At 44.1% G+C, this 24,897-nt stretch overlaps 1 long non-coding RNA gene across 1 annotated transcript in view; it reads right to left on the reverse strand.

Annotated features, from left to right (window-relative positions):
* LOC129489275 (uncharacterized) overlaps positions 1-16,591 on the reverse strand; it is a 31,034-nt gene extending 14,443 nt beyond the window's left edge. Inside the window, exon 1 of the long non-coding RNA XR_008659949.1 lies at positions 16,550-16,591. This is a non-coding gene — a long non-coding RNA (uncharacterized lncRNA). The remainder of the gene's footprint in view (positions 1-16,549) is intronic.
* Positions 16,592-24,897: the final 8,306 nt, after the last annotated feature.

Genomic DNA, 24,897 nt, shown 5'->3' on the forward strand with positions numbered 1-24,897 from the left:
TCTAGAAAGATGTTTAAAGTTAGGTTGAACATCAGTTGAGGTGTGTAAATCAGATCGCATTTTAAGTGCTCGGAGAAGCTGCTATTTTTGAAAAAAAGAACTCCTGAAGGCAATCTTCAGTAAAGTGAGGAGTTCTTTTGTAGAAGGCATAAATGCCCCTGGATTTATCCTCTTTTAATCACCTAAACGTTTGTCTATCAGGTTTCCATAAGGCACTAGGTACATTTGTGCCTAATAACAATGAGTAGTAAAGAAATGGTTGAGATGCTCTGGTAAAGATTAATGCTTGACTTCCTCTTTGAATTCTTTCTTACACTGCGTTTGGCTTTGAAAAGTACTTTTCCCTTTGTACTCCAGCCTCTGAAATCACCCTTACAAAGTCACTTCATGTAGGAGACAGTGCAGAAGATGTGCTGTTTCCGAGAGCATGGTGTGATAGGCATCCAAAATACCTTCTTTAATTAAGAACCATCTTCTGGCTGGGTGCAGTGGCTCACGTCTGTAATCCCAGCACCTTGGAAGGCCAAGGCAGGAGGATTGCTTGAGCCCAGGAATTCGAGACCAGCCTGGGCAACATAGTGAGACCTCGTCTCTACTAAGAATTTTAAAACTTTAAAAATTAGGGAGGGCACAGTGGCTTACACTTGTGATCCAAGCACTTTGGGAGGCCGAGGCAGGCAGATCACATGAGGTCAGGAGTTCAAGACCAGCCTGGGCAATACAGTGAAACCCTGTCTCCACCAAAAAATACAAAAATTAGCTGGACATGGTGGTGCATGCCTGTGGTCCCAGCTATTCGGGAGACTGAGACAAGATTGCTTGAACCCAGGAGGCGGAGGTTGCAGCGAGCCGAGATTGCACCACTGCATTCGAGCCTGGGTGACAGGGCGTAACTCTGTCTCAAAAAATAGTAATAATAAATATTTTAAAAATAAAAATAAAAATTAGGCATGGTGGTACACATCTGTAGACTCAGCTACTGGGGAGGCTGAGGCCAGAGGATTGCATGAGGCCAGGAGTTCAAGGCTGCAGTGAGCTATGATCGCACTACTACACTCTAGCCTAGGCAACAGAGTGAGACCTTGTCAAAAAAAAAAAAAAAAAAAGAACCATCTTCTGGAAATGGATGGATGATGTGTAATGAATGAGCAGCTTTGTGTCTGAGCTTTGGTTTGGGAAAAGCCATTTCAGCAAGCTATGTGAGACCTCAGTGTGTGTGTGTGTGTGTGTGTGTGTGTGTGTGTTGAGACAGGGTCTCGCTCTGTCGCCCAGGCTGGAATGCAGCAGTGTGATCTCTGCTCACTGCAACCTCTGCCTGGCAGGTTCAAGCTATTCTCATGTCTCAGCCTCCTAAGTAGATGGGATCACAGGGGTGTACCACCACGCCCAGCTAATTTTTGTATTTTTAGTAGAGATGGGTTTCGCCATATTGGCCTGGCTAGTCTCGAACTCCTAGCCTCAAGCAATCCACCCACCTTGGCCTCCCAAAGTGCTGGGATTATAGGCATAAGCCACCGTGCCCGGCCAGACCTCAGTGTTTCTGTTCTTGCGGGCTTCTCCTCTCAAAGCTGGCTAGCACTCCAGCCTCCATTTACAGCCACCACTTCCTCCACTCCACAAAGACAAGCTGTCTAAGTTAATCCATTAGTTAGCCTTCTGCATTTACACATAACACATGGTGCTCCATGCTTCATTAGGACGGACAAGGTGTTCCAGTCGCCGTGTCCCTGCATAGAACGTACTGCGGTTGCTGTCCCCAAACAAATGCTTTCATACTCTGCACCCTTCCTGCCTCTGTCCGCAGCCTCTCTCCTCACTCTGCGAACCTGGACAAAGCCTTCTGATCTCCTGCCAGCAACCACTTCTGTGTTGATTAATACTTCCGTCTCGCTCTGTGCCACGCCAAACCGAGATGGGTTTGCTGCCCGTCCAGAAGAGCAAGAGCTGTGCAGCTGGACAGATCTGTCGGCCCAGGGCAGGCACTAGACACAAGGTGATTAAGGAAGATAATGATGAATGAAGGACTCACAGGTGAAAAATGACCTCTTTGCAATCCTTATTGATCCACCAGCTGAGGTCTTTTTTATGTGAAACCTAAATTTGACATTTCAAATTGAACCTGAATCTCGAATAGCTCATGCAATTTTAGAACTGGCAGTGATTTTAGACGGAATCCAGGATGTTGCCTAGATGGGAAAACTGAGGCTCACAGCATGAAAGTGACTTGCCTAAAGTAACAGAGTGTTAATGGCAAAGCTAGGGCTAGGACACAGATCTGAGGCTCAAGTTGCCATCCTGGGCCAGGGCTAGGTCACCATTCCTGACTGCAGGGCTATTTTCTTCTGCACAACCTAGGTTTTGTCAGTGAGCTAATGTTATCTGTAAAACATTCTTTTTACTGTCCCTTTGGGAGCCAAGGTTCAAATCATAACAGTGTGACATTGTCCTTTTTACGGGCAAAATGTTTTTTTTTTTTTTTTTTTGAGACAGAGTCTCGCTCTGTCACCCAGGCTGGAGTGCAGTGGCGTGATCTTGGCTCACTGCAAGCTCTGCCTCCTGGGTTCACGCCATTCTCTCGCCTCAGCCTCCCAAGTAGCTGGGACTACAGGCACCCGCCACCACGCCTGGCTAATTTTTTTTTTTTTTTGTATTTTTAGTAGAGATAGGGTTTCACCATGTTAGCCAGGATGGTCTCGATCTCCTGACCTCGTGATCCACCTGCCTTGGCCTCCCAAAGTGCTGGGATTACAGGCGTGAGCCACCACGCCCAGCCTCTACAAAAGATTTTTAGAAAAATAGCGAGGTGTGGTGGTGCACACCTGTAGTCACAGCTACTCAGGAGGCTGAGGCGGGAGGATCACTTGAGACTGGGATTTCGAGGCTGCACTACAACCTGGGCCACAGAGGGAGACTTTATCTCTGAAAAATAATAATAAAATAAAAGAAGATGGACAGGATGAGGTATGGTGCTTAGGGAAAGGAAAACCAGTTTTACAGGGAGTAGCCAAGAAATGGCTCCTCTCCTTTTGGAGAGAGCTATCTTTTCTAAGAAGCATTTGACTTTGGGATTTACTTCTTCCCTGCAGTGAACAACACGAGGACGAAATGAAGCTCTACCAAAACGAGCCCTGGCAGTCGGAGGCAACGGGGGGATGGAAATCCCTCTTAATGGGCAACCAAGAATAGTACCTGGATTGGCGAGAAATGCAAACTGCCTAGAAGCAGAGCAGGGCAGGCTCCACCCACGGTGTATGACAGATATGGATTTCCCAGTTGAAATGTAAACCACCCCAGGAACTCTTACCGGCACCATCTCAGTGATCAGTTAACACCTGAGCATGTACTGTCACCACAGAGTTCCTTGCCTGAAAGTATATACATTTTACTTAAGAAACGGGCACTAGGCCAGGTGCAGTGGCTTAGTCCTATAATCCCAGCACTTTGGGAGGCTGAGGCAGGCGGATCACCTGAGGTCAGGAGTTCAAGGCCAGCTTGGCCAACATGGTGAAACCACGTCTCCACTAAAAATACAAAAATTAGTTGGGTGTGGTGGCGTGCACCTGTAGTTCCAGCTGCTGGATAGGCTGAGGCATGGGAATCACTTGAACCCAGCAGACACAGGTTGCAGTAAGTGGAGATCACACCACCGCACTCCAGCCTGGGTGACAGAGAAAGACTCTGTCTCTAAAAATAATAATAATAATAAATACATACATATATAAATAAATCAAATAGAGTAAAATGTTGATAATAGAATTTAGGTAGTGGGTATGTAGGTATATACTGTACAACTCTTTCAATTTTTCTGAAAGCTTAAAAGTTTTCAAAATAAAGTATAAGGGAAAGTGAATCTTAAAAGTTCAATAAGTACTTGTCCGAGGGGGGCGGATCATGAGGTCAGGAGATCAAGACCATCCTGGCTAATGTGGTGAAACCTCATCTCTACTACAAATACAAAAACGAAATAAGCTGGGCACCTGTAGTCCCAGCTACTCGGGAGGCTAAGGCAGGAGAATGGTGTGAACCCAGGAGGCGGAGCCTTGCAGTGACCCGAGATCATGCCACTGCACTCCAGCCTGGGTGACAGAGGGAGACTCCATCTCAAAAAAAAAAAAAAAAAAAAAGTTCAATAGGTACTCCCCAGGCAAACAAAATGAAGAAGGGCTAATCTAACACCATTTCAAACTTCCCAACCTTCATCTGCTTTTCCTGCCTCCTCTATAAAGCTTGGCAGCTAAATATTTACTTACCTCCCTCACTGCTAGGGGTAGACACATGGCATGGTTCTGGTCAGTGAGACATTAAGGGAACTCTACTGGGCTTTTTGGGGAAAGTTTTCGCTTAGTTGGTACTGCCTCTTCCTGACTTGAATACAAACATGGTATCTGGAGCTGCAGCAGCCCTTGCAACTGCAAAGGAAAATCTAAAAGAATCCAACTCCCACCCTGGCCTTATAAAGCCATAAAACCAATGTTAGCAGCTACCCGTCTCCAGACTTGTTGGCCGTGTCAGAAAAATAAACCCTTATTTGTTTTAGCCACTGTTAGTCAAGTTTTCTGTTACTTGCAGCTGAAACACTCTGAGCAGGGGCAGAAGTGTAAAACCACCTGGTTTTCAGGTAATTGCAAGCAATTTGATGGCTACAGCCAGTCTGGGGACAAAAATGTGAATCAAGAGATGGAGCCAAAGAGGTAGGAAGAGGCCAGATCCTGCAGGGCTGTTTGCTATTCTGGGGACTTCAAATTCTCTGAAAGTAGCGCAGCTTGGGGGAAACCTGTTCAGATTCCCTTTCACAGCCATGATTCTCAAGCTTTTGTAAAGATCAGAATCATCTGGGATTGAAAATATAAAGTTCCCAAGCCCCACAGCCACAGCCAGAGATTCTGATTGTAGCTGTCAGAATCACACCTATATCCCTCCAACTTCTCCTCTTTTTTTTTGAGACAGAGTCCATTTTTTTTGTGCCCACTGGATTACAGTGGTACAATCATGGCTCACTGAACTTCTGGGCTGAAGCCATCTTCCCACCTCAGCCTCCCAAGTAGCTGGGACTACAGGTACATGAAACCATGCCCAGTTAAATTTTTTTTTGGTAGAGATGGGATCTCACTGTGTTGCCCAGGCTGATCTTGAACTCTTGGGCTCAAGTGATCCTCCTACCTCCAGCCTCCCCAGTAGCTGAAACTACAGATGCACCACCACCATGCCTGGCTAATTATTTAATTTTTTGTACAGACAAGGTCTCACAGTGTTGCCCAGGCTGGTCTCAAACTCCTACATAACCCCTCCTTTATGGGGAGCGTCCATGACTAGTCCCTGAACACTAAAGATTCCTACCTTCATATCTCTGTGTCTTTCTGCCTGGGGATTTTCTCTGGTCACAGAAGCATGCTGTGTGCATACACAAGGCAGGCCAGAAGTATCAGAGAGTCCACGCCCTCAACAGCAACCTTCAACCAATGAGAAACAGGAGCTCCAGCTTCCTTACTTGTCAGTGAGACACTACTGAGGTGCCTTGCAGTCTCTCGGGAGGTCCCCTTGGGGCTGACCCCCAGGTGGCCGTGGTGATAAATAACCTTCTGATTAATACAGCCTTTATTGCTTTTCCTTCCTTCCTTCCTTCCTTCCTTCCTTCCTTCCTTCCTTCCTTCCTTCCTTCCCCGCTTCCCTTCTCCAGACCCCTTTCAGGGAGCTATTGGGATTATCTCTCAAATAAACTCTTGGCACTCAAATCCTTGTCTAAGCCTCTGCTTCGGCAGAACCCAAAGTAAGACACCGATTCAGAATTCTTGGAATGCAGGCCGGACATGGTGGCTCACACCTGTATTCCCAATGCTTTGGGAGGCCAAGGCAGGAGGATCACTTAAGGCCAGGAGTTTGAGACCAACCTGGGCAGCATAGTGAGACCCCATCTCTACAAAAATTAATAAAGAGTAGCCAGGCATGGTGGTGTGCACCTATAGTCCCAACTACTCAAGAGGCTGAGGAAGGAGGATCACTTGAGCCCAGGAGTTAGAGACTGCAATGAGCCATGATCATGCCACTGCACTCCATCCTGGGTGATAGGATGAGAACCCCATCTGTATAAGAAATTTATTATTATTATTATTATTTTTTTGAGACGGAGTCTTGCTCTGTCGCCCAGGCTGGAGTGCACTGGCGCGATCTTAGCTCACTGCAAGCTCTACCTCCCGGGTTCATGCCATTCTCCTGCCTCAGCCTCCCAAGTAGTTGGGACTACAGGCACCCACCACCACACCCGGCTAATTTTTTGTATTTTTAGTAGAGATGGGGTTTCACCATGTTAGCCAAGATGGTCTCGATCTCCTGACCTCGTGATCCTCCCGCCTTGGCCTCCCAAAGTGCTGGGATTACAGGCGTGAGCCACTGCACCTGGCCTCTATAACAAATTTAAAAATTAGCTGGGCATGGTATTATGAACCCGTAGTCCAGGAGGCTGAGGCAGAAGGGCCACTTGAGCCCCAGGAGGTCAAGGCTGCAGTGAGCCGTGATAGCTGCATTCCAACCTGGGTGACAGAGCAAGACCCTGTCTCACACACACACACACACACACACACACACACACACACAGAAAATGCTTGGGGTGGGGCGCAGGACTCTGCATTTAATCGTCATCACTCTCTAAGCACTCAGATATGCAGACTCAACCTCTATCCCTCTGCCCCAAGTAAATTTTCCTATTGATGCTGTCAGACAAATTTGTAGATTAGACTGAAATTCCTCAGTGACAAGCAGATTTTTCAGTTGAGTTGAGACCAAGAGATTTAGCAAATTCTCTAGCTAATTCAGTTAATCTATGAAAAGTTTCCAAACATAAGCATTTTCAAACATAAGACCTAAGTACAAATCAGCTTATGACATGGAAAGTAATAATCAGGATATTGTCAAAACCCTACTACATAAATAAATAAGGATAAAGAATGCTAAATGTTCCTTACCTCATAACATCCAGAATAATTTTGTCTAAATTAATTAGTCTCTCAGGAGGTCCCCTTGGGGCTGACCCTCAGGTGGCCATGGTGATAAATAACCTTCTCATTAATACAGCTTTTATTGCTTTTCCTTCCTTCCTTCCCCACTTCCCTTCTCCAGACCCCTTTCAGGGAGCTATTGGGATCATCTCTCAAGTAATATTTAGTATCTATTCTTTTAGTTGCTTTCAAATGACAAATTTATCTTTCACAGAAAAAGAGAGGAAAAGTTGATCTTAGTTGAAGCAATGATATTAATAGTGTTTAGGGGTTAGGTAAAAATCATCCCGTGCTGCTTTAATATTTCCTTACCAGGAAAAGAGATGGCCAATTTTTTTTTTGAGGCAGGATCTTGCTCTGCTGCCCAGGCTGGAGTGCAGTGGCTCAGTCTCTGCTCACTGCAACCTCCGCCTCCAGAGTTCAAGAGATTCTCCTGCCTCAGCCTCCCAAGTAGCTGGGACTACAGTCATACGCCACCACGCCCGGCTAATTTTTGTATTTTTAGTAGAGATGGGTTTTCACCATGTTGGCACGGATGGTCTCGAACTCCTGACTTCAAGAGATCCACCTGCCTCGGCCTGAGATTACAGACTGAGCCATCACGCCTGGCCATGGCCAAATAATTTTATACCATCATTCGTTCTCAAATCAGGATTCTGAGAGGAGGAGCTGATGGGGAAGAAGAGGACACAAGAGAGGTCAGAGTGGAAAATGTTCTTGAGTTCGTCTAATGAGACAATCCTCTCCAAGTGAGTGGACCAAAGAGAGTAATACAGTGTCCCATTATCATAAGCTATGGCTTATGAGGGTTTTTTTTAAAGTATCATTTAAATTTCCAGCTGCAATTCTAGGGATTATTCCCAACAAGAAAGTCTTTTGGTTTGGTTTTTTGTTTTGTTTTGTTTTTTGAGATGGAGTCTCACTCTGTCGCCCATGCTGGAGTGCAGTGGCGCAATCTCAGCTCACTACAGCCTCCACCTCCTGGGTCCAAGCAATTCTCCTGCCTCAGCCTCCCGAGTAGCTGGGACTAAAGGCACACATCACCACACCCAGCTAATTTTTGTATTTTTAGTACAGATGGGGTTTCACCATGTTGGCCAGGCTGATCTCAAGCTCCTGACCTCAGGTGATCTGCCTGCCTCATCCTCCCAAAGTGCTGGGATTACAGGGGTAAGCCACCGCACCTGGTCGGGTTTTGTTTTTAGAGACAGGGTCTCACTGTGTCACCCAGGCTGGAGTGCAGTGGCACAATCATAGCTCACATCAGCCTCAAACTCCTGGACTCAAATGATCCTCCTGCCTAAGCCTCCCAAGTAGCTGGGACTACAGGCACACACCACCATGCCCAGATAATTTATATTTTTGTAGCGACAGGGTCTTGCTATATTGCCCAGGCTAGTCCCAAACTCCTACACTCAAGCAATCTTCTTAGGCCTCCCAAAATGCTACAATTACAGGTGTGAGCCACAATGCCATGCCTAATTTTGTTTTGTTTTGTTTTGTTTTTATTTTTTGTTCTACTTGTTTGTTGTTGTTTTAGAGTCAAGTTCTCACTATATTACCCAGGCTGGTCTCAAACTCCTAAGCTCTGGCAATCCTCCCATCTCAGCCTCCCAAACTGCTGGGATTAGAGGCATGAGCCACCGTGCCAGCTTGTTTTGCCTGTAAATCTAGTTCCCACACGGGCTAAAGTGGAATTCAGAGGAATTTTCCCTCAGGTGCCTTCACAGGCCTGAGGATGCTGGTGGTTGTCTTATGAAAACTACAAATAATTTTAATTAATTGAGGTCATGTAGACAGCACCCAACTCACCCTGAAAACATAACAAGCCCCCGCTTATTTGGTTAGTTGTTCTTCTCTTGACTGAATTAGTTGAGCCAGTGTGTATAACTTGAACAGGTAAGTTTTTTTTGTTTTGTTTTGTTTTTGACGTGGAGTCTGGAGACTTGCTCTGTTGCCCAGGCTGGAGTACAGTGGCACAATCTTGGCTCACTGCAACCTCTGCCTTCCAGGTTCAAGCAATGCTCCCCCCTCAGCCTCCCGAGTAGCTGGGACTATAGGCATGTGCCACCATGCCCGGTTAATTTTTGTATCTTCAGTAGAGATGGGGTTTCACCTTGTTGGCCAGGCTGGTCTCTAACTCCTGACCTCAAGTGATCTGCCCGCTTCAGCCTCCCAAAGTGCTGGGATTACAGGCGCTAGCCACCATGCTGACAACTTGGACAAGTGAGATCAGAAAGATGCTTGTAGCCCTCTCAAGTTTTAAGAAGAAAAATTACACTATTATATACATCCTAACATATCACATGATGCTTTTTACCTATTCCATTTCATTTTGTTATCTTGTCAGTCTTTCAGGTAGGACTAGCTTTTTTATCCTGATTAGACAATTACACATCATGATACACTAATTTGTTAACCTATGTTCACAAATCATTTAATTACCACTGCTGGCTTTGATGTGCTATTGCTATTCGGTTATGGGAGTAAATAATTCAACAGCTAACAAGAAGAAACTCATTATTTTCTGAGAGATATTGTTGTTATTTTCAGTGTTTTAAAAACACTTTAATCAAAACTTTAAAAATACTTCAATCAAAACTTTTAAAAAATATTACATTGTTTTTATAGTAGTAAGTAAAAGAGTATTCATTGCTTTCATGTAAATAATTATTTAGATGACTAAATAACAGCTCCTGAAATTCACAATGAATAGAATTCTTTTAAAAATTTTTTTACTTTTACTTTTACTACTTTTTTAGACAGGGGTCTCACTCTGTCACTCAGGCTGGAGTGCAATGGCGAGATCATAGCTCACTGCAGCCTTGAACTCCTGGGTTCAAGCAATTCTTCAACCTCTGCCTCCTGAATAGCTGGGACTACAGGTGCATACCACCACACTTGGCTAACCTTTTAATTTTTTTGGTAGAGACAGGGTCTTGCTGTATTGTCCAGACTGGTCATGAACTCCTGGCCTCAAGCCATCCTCCCACCTCAGCCTCCCAAAGTGCTGAGATTACAGGAATGAGCCACTTCACTTGGCTGAATAGGATTCTTTTTTTTTTTTTTTTTTTTTTGAGATAGAGTCTCACTCTGTTGCCCAGGCTGGAGTGCAGTGGCGCGATCTCGGCTCACTGCAAGCTCCGCCTCCCAGGTTCATGCCATTCTCCTGCCTCAGTCTCCCGAGTAGCTGGGACTACAGTAGCCACCACGCCCGGCTAATTTTTTGTATTTTTAGTAGAGACAGGGTTTCACTGTTAGCCAGGATAGTCTTGGTCTCCTGACCTCATGATCCGCCCGCCTTGGCCTCCCAAAGTGCTGGGATTACAGGTGTGAGCCACTGCACCCGGCCAGGATTCTTAAACTAATTTTTTGTTCTTCATGCCAATTCACAGACAATCTCCCATGATGGTATAATTTTTTTAATGCAGCATCTAATATTGATTTGTGAAGCACTTTGATGACTGGAGACAAGAGGAGCAATCTCCTTCCCATTTGATGCTGCTATCTACTGTCACTCAAACTTTCTTGACTTCTAGAACCATTCATTCCATTTGGTAAGCACTCTGGGTCGCTGCCACATCCTGGGAGCTGTAGGTGCTTTGGGGTTCTTTCCCTTTCTCCTTGATGAATGGGGAAACCAGGCTGCCAGGTGCAAACTCCCAGCAGGTTTCACAACTGTTTCTGCTGGGAGTTTGCATTCAGGATCAATAATATCATTATGTGTTTCTGTGCAAACATCAAAATTACTCTATGCAATTAAGCTCCTACCTTTGCTGCACTCCCCCAGAAAGAAAATATCCTAAGGGAGGAGGAGAGGTTTCTATGTGAAGCTTTGTGATAATATTATTGACCCATATTGTCATTTATTGCGTAACATATGCACATTTAGACTGGTTTGTTTGTTGGTTTGCTTTTGGTTTGATTTGTTTTTTTTGAGACGAAGTCTCGCTATGTCGCCCAGGCTGGAGTGCAGTGGCACAATCTTGGCTCACTGCAACCTCCGCCTCCTGGGTTCAAGTGATTCTCCTGCCTCAGCCTCCTGAGTAGCTGGGATTACAGGCGTGTGCCACCATGCCCAGCTAATTTTGTGTATTTTTAGTAGAGATGGGGTTTCACTGTGTTGGCCAGGCTGGTCTCAAACTCCTGACCTCAAGTGGTCCACCGGCCTCGGCCTCCCAAAATGCTGGGATTACAGGTGTGAATCACTGGGTCTGGCCTCTGTTTTTTTGTTTTTTTGAGACAGGGTTTCACTCTGTCACCCAGGTTGGAGTGCAGTGGCGCAATCATGGCTCACTGCACCCTCCTCCTCCCAGGCTCAAACGATCCTCCCACTTCAGCCTCCTGAGTAGCTGGAACTACAGGCATGTGCCACGATGCCCAGCTAATTTTTTTGTATTTTTTGTAGAGACAAGGTTTTACCATGTTGCCCCAGGCTGGTCTTGCACTCCTGAGCTCAAGTGATCCACCCACCTCAGCCTCCCAAAGTGCTGGGATTACAGGCATGAGGCACCACAACTGGCTTCAGACTATTTTTTATCTTTCAGGTTCTTGTCATTTATCTTCAACTATACTGTGAATTTCAGGCCTGAGACTCTGCCCTCTACCTTGATGAAATCTTTGTATTACCCAGAAAAGCACCCGGCACATAGTAGGTTCTCAAAGAAATATTTGTGGCTGGTGAGCAATAAAAGTGAGAATGCAATGAATAAAGTAACTTTTTCCTTTGTAACTCAAGATATGGGTATAAGGTTCCTATTTTCCTGATATGACAAAATATCCCTTTATGAAGCTTTTTCTGGGAGACTTTTAGGTGGCATTGTATGCTTCCTCTGCATGCAAACTCACTTTTAATCTTCAGAAAAACACACCAACTGAACACTAATCCAAGGCATAGAAACACAGACCTTCCCTACATCTCCTATTAGGATTAAATAAAAGCCGATGCAGTAGTATATTTGCATTCTTCCTTTATCCTCTATCAGTCAGCAGCTTTAGTCGTAGCCCACAGTTACTTTCTGACAGTTTTCATCTTCATTTCCATCCAGAACAGCAAGAAAAGTGATATTAGCAGTAAGGCTTGAAGACAGTCCTCTAACTCTTGAAGATTTTCTTGGGAAGTTGACTGAACATCCTGTCTGGCTTCTGAGGCATTAGGTATAACATCTTATAATAGTGTGGGGTAATATTATGGTGATTCCCCCTGACAAGTCACAGAGCTAGGGCAGTCCTGCAGCTCGCAACGCTGGGGCAGCCTGGAGGTACAGGGAACAGCACGTGTGCCGCTCACCATCATTAGGGAGGTGCTAATATTTCAATGCAAGCCTAAAAGCTTTCCTTGTTGGCGGCTGAGTGCAGTGGCTCATGCTTGTAATCCCAGCACTTTGGGAGGCTGGAGTGTGAGAATTGTTTGAGCCCAGGAGTTGGAGACCAGCCTGGGAAACATAGTGAGACCCCATCTCTACAAGAAAAATTTAAAACTAGCTGGGTGTGGTGGTGCACACCTATAGTAACAGCTACTTGGGAGGCTGAGGTGGGAGGATTGCTTAAGCCCAGAAGGTCGAGACTGCAGTGTGCTATGATCACACCACGGCATTCCAGCCTGGGTGACAGAGCGAGACCCTGTCACTTAAAAAAAAATTTTTTTTTTTTTAAACAGAGTCTCGCTCTGTCTCCCAGGCTGGAGTGCAGTGGCAGGATCTCAGCTCATGCAACCTCTGCCTCCCAGGTTCAAGCAATTCTCCTGCCTCAGCCTCCCAAGTAGCTGGGACTATAGGTGCGCACCACCACGCCCGGCTAATTTTTTTTAATTTTTAATAGAGACAGGGTTTTGCCATGTTGGCCAGGCTGACCTCAAACTCCTGACCTCAGGTGATCTGCCTGCCTCAGCCTCCCAAAGTGCTGGGATTACAGGTGTGAGCCACCGCACCCGGCCTAAAAATTTTTTTCAAATAAGGAGGATTCATCCCTCACTCTTATTATTAAGCATTTGTTATTTAGTATCTACTTACTCAATACATACTTACTAGGCACTTACTGTATGCCCAACAAAGCATTAAGATTTGTCTTTTTGTCTTTTTTTTTTTTTAAGATAAGATCTCACTGTCACTCAGGCTGGAGTATAGTGGTGTGATCATAGCTCACTGCAGCTTCAAACTCCTTGGCTGAAGGGATCCTGCCACCTCAATCTCCCGAGTAGCTGGGACTACAGGCATGTGTTTTTGTTTTTTTTTTTTATAGAGATGGGGTCTTGCTTTGTTGCCCAGGCTGGTCTCGAACTCCTAGGCATAAGTGATCCTTCCATTTTGGCCTCCCAAAATGCCTTGATGACAGGCGTGAGTCACCATGCCCAGTCTCCGAACATCTTAGAATCTTCAGTGATCATGTAAATAGCCAAGTTCCCTAAATATATACAAGTCTTGTATTGGAATGGATTTGAAAATTTAAAGAGGCCTGTGAAACTCACACAACACTCTTTCCTTTTAGTCTCCATGCTTGTGACGTTGTAGGACACCTTCAGTCCTAGGTATGGACACATTCTTGGGAACAGGGAAAGCACTCTCTGGTTTACACTCCGGTACCGTATCCTCCTGCAGCCTTGGAAAGCAGCTTCAAATTGCTAGCTAAATACAAAGTAAGGATGTGTTGAAGGAGGTTTCCTGCTTTTCCTGTTAGTTGCAAGAATTGCCAACAGTCATTGGGCTGTGTGTGTGTATGTACGTGTGGAAATAGCAAAGATCAAACTGCTTATTAATCCAAGTCAGGGCAAGGAGGAAGAAGCTATCAGCAAAACTAAGTGATTTCTTTTTGGGGTTTTACTCTGAAGACAAAAATTTGTTTAATGAAATGAGACCTTCTGCCCTTTCCCTGACACCAGGACATTTTCCCTTCACACCAGGGACCTCCCACAGTGAACCATGAACACTGAGTCTCAGAGCCTAACCTTTCTTTTGGTTCAGTTCCCATTGTTTAGTCATTCATACCTTGTATTCCAGCCATTGTCATTCATCTCTTCTGCTTAGTATCATTAGCCAGTTTTCCTTTCTAACTTTTGCATAAGAAAATACTCAGGCACATTTTTAGAAAAAGTACACTGGGACATGAGTTATGTGAGTAATGCAGAACTTGGAAGCTATTCAAATAGAGATTGCAAAGTGGTTAAAAGTCTGTAAAATAAAATCACCTAAAATCTCAACACTTTGGGAGGCCAATGTGAGAGGATGGCTTCAGCCAAGGAGTTTCAAACCAGCCTGAGCAATATAGTCAGACCATGTCTCTAAAATGAAAAAAAAAAAAAAAAAAATTGGCAGAGTGTGATGGTGCAAGCCTATAGTCCCAGCTACTCAGGAGGCTAAGGCTGGAGGATGGCTTGAGCCCAGGAGGTAGAGGTTGCAGTGAGCTGAGATTGTACCACTGCACTCCAGCCTGGGCAACACAGCGAGACCCTGTCTCAAAAAATAAAAAATAAAACACTGTTTTTGCTGGGCATGATGGCTCATACCTATAATCCCAGCACTTCAGGAGGCCAGGGTGGGAGGATTGCTTGAGGCCAGGAGTTTGAGACCAACCCTGGCAACATAGGGAGACCCTCTCTCTACAAAATAACAATAATAATAATAATAATAAAATTAACCAGACATAGTGGTGTGTGTCTGTAGTCTCAGCTACTCAGGAGGCTGAGGCAGAAGGATCACTTGAATCCAGGAGTTTGAGGCTGCAATGAGCTATGGCCACTGTACTCTAGCCTGGGCAATATACTGAGACCCTGTGCCCTGTCTTAAACAAAACAAAAGTTTCTTTATTTTATTATTTTATTTTTTTTGAGACAGAGTTTTGATCTTGTTGCCTAGGCTGGAATGCAATGGCAGGATCTCGGCTCACTGCAACCTCTGCCTCCTGGGTTCAAGAGATTCTCCTGTCTCAGCCTCCCAAGTAGCTGGCATTACAGGTGTGAACCACCATGCCCAGCTAATTTTTGTGGTTTTAGTAGAGACAAGGTTTCACCATGTTGGCCAGGCCGGTCTCAAACTCCTGACCTCAGGTGATCCACCCGCCTTGGCCTCCCAAAGTGCTGGGATTACAAGCATGAGCCACCACACTCAGCCAAAACAAAAGTTTCTTTCATGTGAAAGAAATCGACTTGGGGGGGACTACAAGGGAGAAGAGAAGAACAGAGGCATCATCTAACATTGTTCTTTCAGGGTTAAGGAGCACCAATGCCCATGCTGTTAGCTTGTCTCATTGGAATCATGGCTAGGACTGATTTTATAATATGCTCACGCAATCTGGTTCATAGGAACTCACAAGCTGTCCCCCAGAAACCCAACGCTGATGGAGAAGGCAGAAGAACCACTTCCATTATTGCAGGCAGGAGTCATAAATTCCAGTCCCTGCTCAGTCACCAACTTGCTGTGGGAGACCTTGTGAAAGTCATTTAATTCCCCTAGACCTTAACTGTTGCCTCTCTAAGATAAGGCTATTGAGCTTTAAGAAGAGAGATCATATAATTTATCAGAAAAACCAAGACATTTTCGCCAGGACACATCTTAAACTAGACAGGTGACTGCATGGCAAACCAGAACTGCTGGGCATGCCATCTCAAAAATCCCCGTGGACTGGGCATGGGGGCCCACGCCTATAATCCCAGCACTTTGGGAGGCTGAGGCTGGTGGATCATTTGAGGTCAAGAGTCCGAGACCAGCCTGGCCAACATGGTGAAACCCCCGTCTCTACTAAAAATACAAAAAAAAAATTAACTGGGTGTGGTGGCTAAGTCAGGAGGCTGAGTCAGGAGAATCACTTGAGCCCGGGAGGCGGAGGTTGCCATAAGCCAAGATCATGCCACTGCACTCCAGCCTGGGTGACAGAATGAGACTCCTTCTAAAAAAAAAAAAGTCCCTGTGAACACTGGAGTCTGATTCAAAAGGCCCTTCCCCCAAGAGTAACCCCAAAACTTTCAATAACACAGGCAAAATTAAGAAGAATGCAAACACAGTAATGTAACAAAAATTGCTACTTCAGACAAGATATTTTAAATACAGTTTCACTGTTGTAAAAGTGAGAGGCAGAAGGAATTTCATATCAGAAATTAAGAATCACTCAAAATAGCTTATTTAGGAAGGGGTATTGAATTATTTTCTAGAACCTATTGAGGTTTAAAATACATATATAGGCCAGGAGCGATGGCTCACACCTGTAATCCCAGCACTTTGGGAGGCCAAGGCAGGAGGATCACTTGAGGCCAGGAGTTTGAGACCAGCCTGGCCAGCATGGTGAAACCCTGTTTCCACTAAAAATACAAAAATTAGCCGGGCATGCTGACCTATGCCTGTAGTCCCAGCTACTCAGAAGGCTGAGGTGGGAGAATCACTTGAACCTGGGAGGCGAAGGCTGCAGTGAGCCAAGATTGTGCCACTGCATTCCAGCCTGTGCGACGGAGTGAGACCCTGACTCAAAAAAAAAAAAAAAAAAAAAAAGAAAAGACTGAGAATGCTCTGTGTGGCTCAACAAAGGGAAGAAACGTGTAAGGACCAGAAGTTTTTAGCAGTGAAACAGACCTCTCTGCAAGAAGAGGGTTCCCCATCACCAGAAGTATTTCGGCAGGTTCTGGGTGGTCATCTCCTAGGGTCATAGTGGAGACAACTTTTCATTGGAAGAGAGGCTACATGAGGTAGTCTCTAAGATACTGTCCAGTTCTAAGACTTGTGACTTCTATGATTCTAGGGCTCTGGATTCCAGTGTTCTGACTGAATCAATACTTAAATATCATCTAACACAGTCCCTTAGAGCAGGGCACTTCATGCATTAATATCTCCTCACAGAAAGCCACCACCACCCAAACTGTCATATGTGTGCTGGTGTTAAACTGCTTGCCTGCTGCTTGGCCCAGAATAAAACTGAGTTTCATTTTGACTAAAACATTTTTAATGCATTTGGGAGAAACAAAAAAGTTCTAATAACACACCTCAGGTCTATGAAAAGAACATTGCTCCACAGCCAGTTCACTGCAAAAGAGGAGCACATTGGCCCATATAATAAAATTCTATCTCAGTCATTTAATATTTAGTGGAAGGCTAGTGGAAGTAAAATCGGACCTGGATTCAGTTCAACACATGGGGCAGTAGTGCAAAGTGGGCCAATGATGAGCCTTTGCATTCATTTGTGTTGGCAGATGTCCAAGGCTGCTTCACATCTGTACTGTGAAGCCTCTGTTGGCAAGCAGTGTGGAAGAAAACATGCAATGTTTTTCCCCACGTTGTGGTGCCCTTTCTGGGGCAAACGAGCAGGGCTGTTGCTGACTGATTGAGGGTTGCTTGCAGCAAACTCTACAGCTCAAGGAAAAATCTGTCACCCTTCTGGAACTTTAGAGCTATGCTTCACAGAGAAACTAAACCTGAGAGCTATGCAGAAGGGTGAAAGGGTGAGCTAAATTGAAAGGGCTGAGCAGTGTTGGAGGGCATTAGATTTACAAGGATGCCTCTTAACTCTTAAAGAGTACTCTCTTTTCCTTTATAGGGCTGGAAATTCATAATTTATGCTGTTTTAAAGCAAGGACTGATAGGAATGTCAATTTTCTTCCTCTTCGATCATAAAAAATATATGTCTTTATTTGTTTATTTATTTTTAGAGACAAGGTCTCACTCTGTCACCCAGGCTGGAGTGCAATGGTGCGATCACAGCTCACCACACCCTCGACCTCCCAGGCTCAGGTGATCCTCCAACCTTAGCCTCCGGAGTAGCTGGGACTACAAGTCTGTGCCACCCCACACAGCTAAATTTTTGTTTTGTATTTTTTTTATATTTTGTAGAGACGGGGTCTCGTTGTGTTGCCCAGGCTGGCCCCTAACTCCTGGGCTCAGCCCTCCCAAAGTGCTGGGATTACAAGCATGAGCCGCCACATCCAGCCAAATATATCTTTTATTTATTTATTTATTTCTAAGGGACAGGGTCTTGCTCTGCCACCCAGGCTGGAGTGCAGTGGCGTGACAATGGCTCAGTGCAGCCTCGAATGAATTCCTGGGCTCACGTGATCCATCCACCTCAGATTCCTAAGAAGCTGGGACCACAGATGCACACCACCATGCCTGGCTGATTTTTAAATTTAAATTTAAATTTTTTGTAGAGATGGAATCTTGCTATGTTGCCCAGGCTGGTCTCTAACTCCTGGTCTCAAGTGATCCTTCCACCTCTGCCTCCCAAAGTGCTGGGATTCCAGGTGTGAACCACTGTGCGTGGCCTCAGTTGTTCTTTTTGAGTCTCATCTCTGAAACTGGCTAAATAAGTCACCTACAATCTGAAAAACTACCCAAATAAAAGACATGTAACACATTAACTCTACAAGAATGAAATGTGCTATACAGATTCAAGGACAAGTATTCTGATTTATAGGCTTTTGTAGGACTCAGTTAGCAAGACATAAAAGTAGCCATTATCAGCTGAGTGCGGTGGCCCATACCTATAATCCTAGCACTTTGGGAGACTCAGGTGGAAGGATCACTTGAGACCAGAAGTTAGAGACCAGCCTGGGCAACATTGGAATACCCCTGTCTCTACAAAAACTAAAAAATTAGCCAGTCGTGGTGATGTGCACCTATAGTCCCAGCTACTCCAAGGGCCAAGGCAGGAGGATCGCTTGAGTCTGGAAGGGCAAGGCCACAGGGAGCTGTAATCATGCCACTGCACTCCAGCCTAAGTGACAGTGAGACTCTATCTCAAAAAAAAAAAAAGCAGTCATTATCAAAGGCATTTCCTCACCATGGCTGGGTTCTTTATAAATATCAGGTGATGGGACCATCACCTGAAGCATCTTGGCCAAAATATTTGAGAGTTGGGGTCCAAAGACCTAAATAAGAAACTGACCATCAGTGTGGCCTCAGGTAAACATTCCACCTTCTAATCATTATCTAAAAAATAGAGACAATAAAATCTGCTTACCATGGTTACTGTGGTGATTAAATTTTCTAATTAATTATTTGAAAAATGTAATGAGCACTTAAAGTAAGAGTCTAAATAGACACTTCCCTGAAGACATAAAAATCGCCAATAAGTGTAAGAACATCATTAATTATCAGCGAAATTCAAATCAAAATGAGTCAGATACCACTACACATCCACCAGAATGGCTGTAATCAAAAAGGTGATAAAAAGTCTTGGTGAAGATGTGGTGAAATTGGTACCCTCATACACTGCCAGTGGGAATGTAAAATGATGCGGCCACTTTGGAAAACAGTCTAACAGTTCCTCAAAAGGCTAAACATAGAATTCTCAAACAATCCTGGGATTTTACTCTTAGGTATACACCCAAGAGAAATGAAAACATAAGTCCACACAAAAATGTATACATAAATGTTCATAGCAGCATAATTCATAATAGTCAAAAAGTGGAAATAATCCAAATGTCCATCACCCGATGAATGGATAAATAAAATACGGTAAATATCTATGATGAAATATTATTTGGCAACAAAAGGGAATTAAGGATACATGCTACTATATGGATGAACCCTGAAAACACTATCCTAAGTGAAACAAGCCAGTCACGAAAGACCACATATTGCGTGATTCCATTTCTATGAAAGGTTCAGAATAGGTAAATCCAAAGAGACAGAAAGTAGATCAGTGGTTGCCTGGGGCTGGAAGGAGGAGGGGGAGTGGGGCTTGGGGAAGGTAAAAGCTAAGGGCTGCAAGGCTTCTTTCTGGGGGTGATGAAAACATTCTAAAATTGATCATGGTGATGGTTGCACAACTCTGAATATACTAAAGTCATTGAATTGTACACTTTAAATGGGTGAATGGTATGTTATATGAATTATATCTCAATAAAGCTATTTCAAAAAATATGCCAAGCAATTTCCTAGGTACTCAATACATAACGAATGTGAAATGCACATGGTATGTGCTTGATAAATACAATGCAAACATGTAATGCCTCATTTACTTTGAATAAAGGGGAAAATAACTTTTAAAAGGAATACAAATGCATGTGAAATATAAAAGCCTAAATTAATGTGCTAATTAGGAATAAAATAACCATAACTAAGGCATATCACCACGTACTATTGTACTGGGACATCATTAAGCTATACTTGAGTGTACAGTTAGGCACAGCCTTCAATGGCAATAATCTTTGGTAATATGCCATTGAGTCATAGTGTTATTTTAACAGAAAGCGAAGGTCATTATAAACTATACCTGCGAATTGAAGACAAAGTGATGCAATGACAGTTTATTGCCAGAGAAGAGAAACCGTGCCTCTATCTTCCTTGTCTTGGCTGTCATATCCTGAATGGGTGTGATTTGCACACTTTCCTACCTCCCCCACACAGTCACTCATAATGCAAGACAACGGAAATCTTGCTTTTCCATATCAAGGAATTATTTAAAAATCAATGACATGCTTCTCTAGTCCCTAACCTTTCCCATTCTCCTGTTATCCCCAGGAGCAGGAGACTGTCGTTTCAAAACCTAAGAGCTAACACAACCCTCAGATTATTGATGGGAGTGGGTCCCATAGAAGTTACCATCCATGTCCTGCTCAAGTAATACGTGAGCAGTCTGGGAACAGACGCTGGCACCTACCCGAGCTTTCAGTGACTCAAGCTCTTAGCATTCTTGTTTAGGCTTGACATTATGGATGGAGGAAGGTATCCTGGGGAAGTACGTTAACACAAGCAAAGGCAGTTTTGTGAAATGTTTCCAGCAGCAATCATACATCTGGTCCACCCAGCTCTGGGCAAAATAGCTGATGTTGTGCCGATCCCAGTAAGGACCAGAACCCTGGATGGAGAGCATGTGTGGGTGCATGGAAAGTTTACTTAAAAGTGATCACCAGCCTGCCTGACATGGCGAAACCCTGTCTCTACTAAAAACACAAAAATTAGCTGGGTGTGGTGGTACATGCTTGTAATCCCAGCTACTTGGGAGGCTGAGGCAGGAGGATCACTTGAACCCAAGAGGCGGAGGTTGCAGTGAGCTGAGATCGCGCCACTGCACTCTAGCCTGGGCAACAGAGCAAGGGTCCATCTCAAAAAAAAAAAAAAAAGGCAGTAAAAAAACCCGAAGCCGGAATTGACTACACAATGAACTTGGCTAAATGAAAAGTCCAGGAAGATAAAGTAAAATCAGATTCAACGATGAAATAAGAGCGAAAGAGTGACTACGGTGTACCTCCAAGTAGAGGCAGATTTAAATGAAATTCCAAGGCATTTGCTGAAAGGCTTACATGATTTTGAAGAATTTGTTTATTTATTTAGAGACAAGATCTTACTTTGTCTCTCAGGCTGGCGTGCAGTGGTACAATCACAGCTCACTGCAGCCTCCACCTCCTGGGCTTAAGCGAGCCTCCCACCTCAGCCTCTTGTGTAGCTGGGACTTCAGTCATGCGCCACCATGTCTGGCTAATGATTTTGCACTTTTTGTAGATATAGGGTTTTTCTGTGTTGCCCAGGCTGGTCTCAAACTCCTGAGCTCAAGCAATCCTCCTGCCTCAGCCTCCCAAAATGCTGGAATTACGGGCATGAGCCACTGAGCCCAGCCAAGAAGTATTATTTGGTTGGGAAGAGCAACTAAAACTTGAAAATAGAATGCAAGTTCTAAGCCTGAAAAACATACCAAGAAAAGTTACTTTATGGCCAGGCGCTGTGGCTCACGCTTGTAATCCCAGCACTTTGGGAGGCCGAGGCGGGCGGATCATGAGGTCAGGAGATCGAGACCACGGTGAAACCCCGTCTCTACTAAAAATACAAAAAAAATTAGCCAGGCGTGGTGGCGGGCGCCTGTAGTCCCAGCTACTCGGAGAGGCTGAGGCAAGAGAAGGGCGTGAACTCGGGAGGCGGAGCCTGCAGTGAGCCGAGATTGCGCCACTGCACTCCAGCCTGGGCGACAGAGCGAGACTCCGTCTCAAAAAAAAAAAAAAAGAAAAGTTACTTTACAAAATATAAGTAAGTTATGTTCCTTCTTTTCATTCACTAATTGTTTGTTTTGCTTTGTAACTGAGAAACACTTTCCACAGCAATGATGTGATAACCAGTGGCTAAGTTCCAAAGGTACCCACCAAAGACTGTTGACCTGTAACAACTCCACCTTCCCAATAATTCTAGTAGTATTGGTGCAAGGCAGGCAAGCACCAAATTAGGGATTATCCTGGAAAGGTTCTTGGATTCGCTCAGGAAACAATTCAAGAGCCGGAAAATTCAAGAGCAAGCCGAGAAAACAGCTTTATTGAGGGGGCAGTGTTACAGCTCCGTGACTGCTCCTGCAGAGAGGGCTACTCCACAGGCAGTGTGGAAAGTAGCTGCTCGGGGGCACATTTATACCCACTTTTAATTACATGCAAATTAAGGAACAGGCCGGAGATGATGGCTCAAGCCTGTAATCCCAGCACTTTGGGAGGCCAAGGCAGGCAAATCACCTGAGGTCAGGAGTTCCAGAACAGCCTGGCCAGCATGGTGAAACCCCGCCTCTACTAAAAATACAAACATTAGCCAAGAGTCATGGTGCACGCCTGTAATCCCAGCTACTCTGCAGGCTGAGGCAGGAGAATTACTTGAACCTGGCAGGCGGGCGTTGCAGTGAGCCCAGATCACTCCACTGCACTCCAGGCTGGGAGACAGAGCAAGACTCCATCTCAAAAAAAAAAAAAGAGAGAGAAAAAAATAGACCTGGTGTGGTGGCTCATGCCTGTAATTCCAGCACTTTGGGAGGCCAAGGCAGGAGAATTGCTTGATGGCAAGAATTCGAGACCATCCTATAACATAGCGAGACCCCATCTCTACAAGAAATAAATCAGCTGGGCATGGTGGCATACATTTGTAGTCCCAGCTACTTGGGAGGCTGAGATGGGAGGATCATTTGAGCCCAGGAGGCTGAGGCCAGAATGAGCCATGATGGTGCCGCTTCACTCCAGCCTGGGTCACATAGTAACAACCTGTCTCAAAAAAAAAAAAAAAAAGAAAGAAAAAAAAGGAAAGAAAAAGAAAAAGAAGAAAAAATTTTTTCTTCAATTGTACATAGAGAAGTTATAAAGCAAGATGATGTATAGATAGAGACTATTTAAATCTTTTAACATGGAGAAGTACTCTATAATGTTCAAAACACTACGTCAATGGGTGAAAATTGTGTGATTACTCAGAGATCTAGAAGGAATGTAACAATTTAGGGATATAAAGAAGTTACAGATTTAGAAAAAACATGGAGACTCAACTTGAAAGTTAAGGTATGGAAAGAGAAATGACTCAGGCAATTGAAAAGATATAAAAAGAAAAAATGGTCAGAATTAAATATGATATTTGCATAAGTAAGAAAACAAGATTAGTCAAGCTATGAAGAAAAGTAAGAATTACTCTTAGAACAAAGAAAGAAAATGAAAAAGGTGTACAAAACTCCCACTGATCAGATAATTTGAAAGGTAGTTGTTAATACCTAAATTAAAAAGAATAAAAAGCACTGAGACGAGAAAACCTTCAAAAGGACCCAAAAAGTGTTTAAATTGTAAAGGTATGTATTACATTTGCAGGATGCATAAATAAATCTGTGAGAGGCTTAGAAGAGGAATTTTTAAATGTAATTTCCCAATAAAAGTCTTCTTATTGGGCCGGGCATGGTGGCTCACACCTGTAATCCCAGCACTTTGAGAGGCCGAGGTGGGCGAATCACTTGAGGCCAGTTTGAGACCAGCCTGGCCAACATGGAGAAACCCCGTCTCTACTAAAAATACAAAAATTAGCTGGGTGTGGTGACGCATGCCTGTAATCCCAGCTACTCGGGAGTCTGTTACATGAGAATCACTTGAACCCAGGAGGCAGAGGCTGCAGTGAGCTGAGATTGCTCCACTGCACTCCTGCCTGGGTGACAAAGCAAGACTTGGTCTCAAAAACAAAAACAACAAAAAAGGTCATCTTGTTGATGTTTCAGGGGAAAATTATCTCAAAAGTGTTTGAGACCAGCCTGAGCAACATGGAGAAATCCTATCTCTACAAAAAAATACAAAAATTAGCCCGGCATGATGGTGTGCACCTGTAGTCCCAGCTACTTGGGAGGCTAAGGTGGGAGGACCACTTGAGTCCAGGGGTGTTGAGGCTACAGTGAGCCATGCTCAATTGAACGGAATGCGCCACTGCACTGCAGCCTGGGTGACAAACAAACAAAGAAAAACCTCCAAAGGACAATGAATTATATGGCACATTTCCATTGAAAGTTGATTTATTTTCAATGTACTGCCTCCCCCAGGGGTGATATGCCTCTAAATTGCACAGGTAAAACAAGTAGGTACACATGAAAAATTTTACTTAGTAATGTTGCTTATTTTCAGCTGTCCGGAAGTTATTTTTATACACCTTATTTCCTAAGAAGCTCAGCAATTTTCTAATTTATCATCAACAACATTTAATTGAACACTCTTTCACATGTAATTGCTAGCTGCCTGTACTTGTAAAATAGGGCTGAGAATATAGAGTCAACTAACCCAGGTTCAAGCCCCTGCTCAGTCACGTATAAATAACTTTAAGCAAATCCATCAAATCTCAGTTCCTTTATCGCTATATAAAGTGAAAGCCTTGAACAAAAAGAAATTATATGATATCTTAAATCCCTTATAGGTATGGTTGTTATTCTCTAAAGGATAATGTTTTCCTTAATCTGTATAAGTTATTGTTGCAATCTCATCTTCAGAATGATTTTATAGTATGCAATTTTTCACTAAAATTTATTAACAGCCTAGAATAATCCAAAATTGCAGATTTTGGAGAATAAATAGAATATGGCTTCCAAGGCAGTATTTCTGCCTTTATATGAAGAAATTATTTGGATATCATTTTAAAAATTTAAACACACAAATTACACAAATAGGTCAGGTACAGTGGCTCATGCCTGTAATCTCAACACCTTGGGAGCCTGAGGCAGAAGGATC

The sequence above is a fragment of the Symphalangus syndactylus genome, chromosome 9 (genome assembly GCF_028878055.3).
Source record: "Symphalangus syndactylus isolate Jambi chromosome 9, NHGRI_mSymSyn1-v2.1_pri, whole genome shotgun sequence".
NCBI classification, from domain to species: domain Eukaryota; kingdom Metazoa; phylum Chordata; class Mammalia; order Primates; family Hylobatidae; genus Symphalangus; species Symphalangus syndactylus.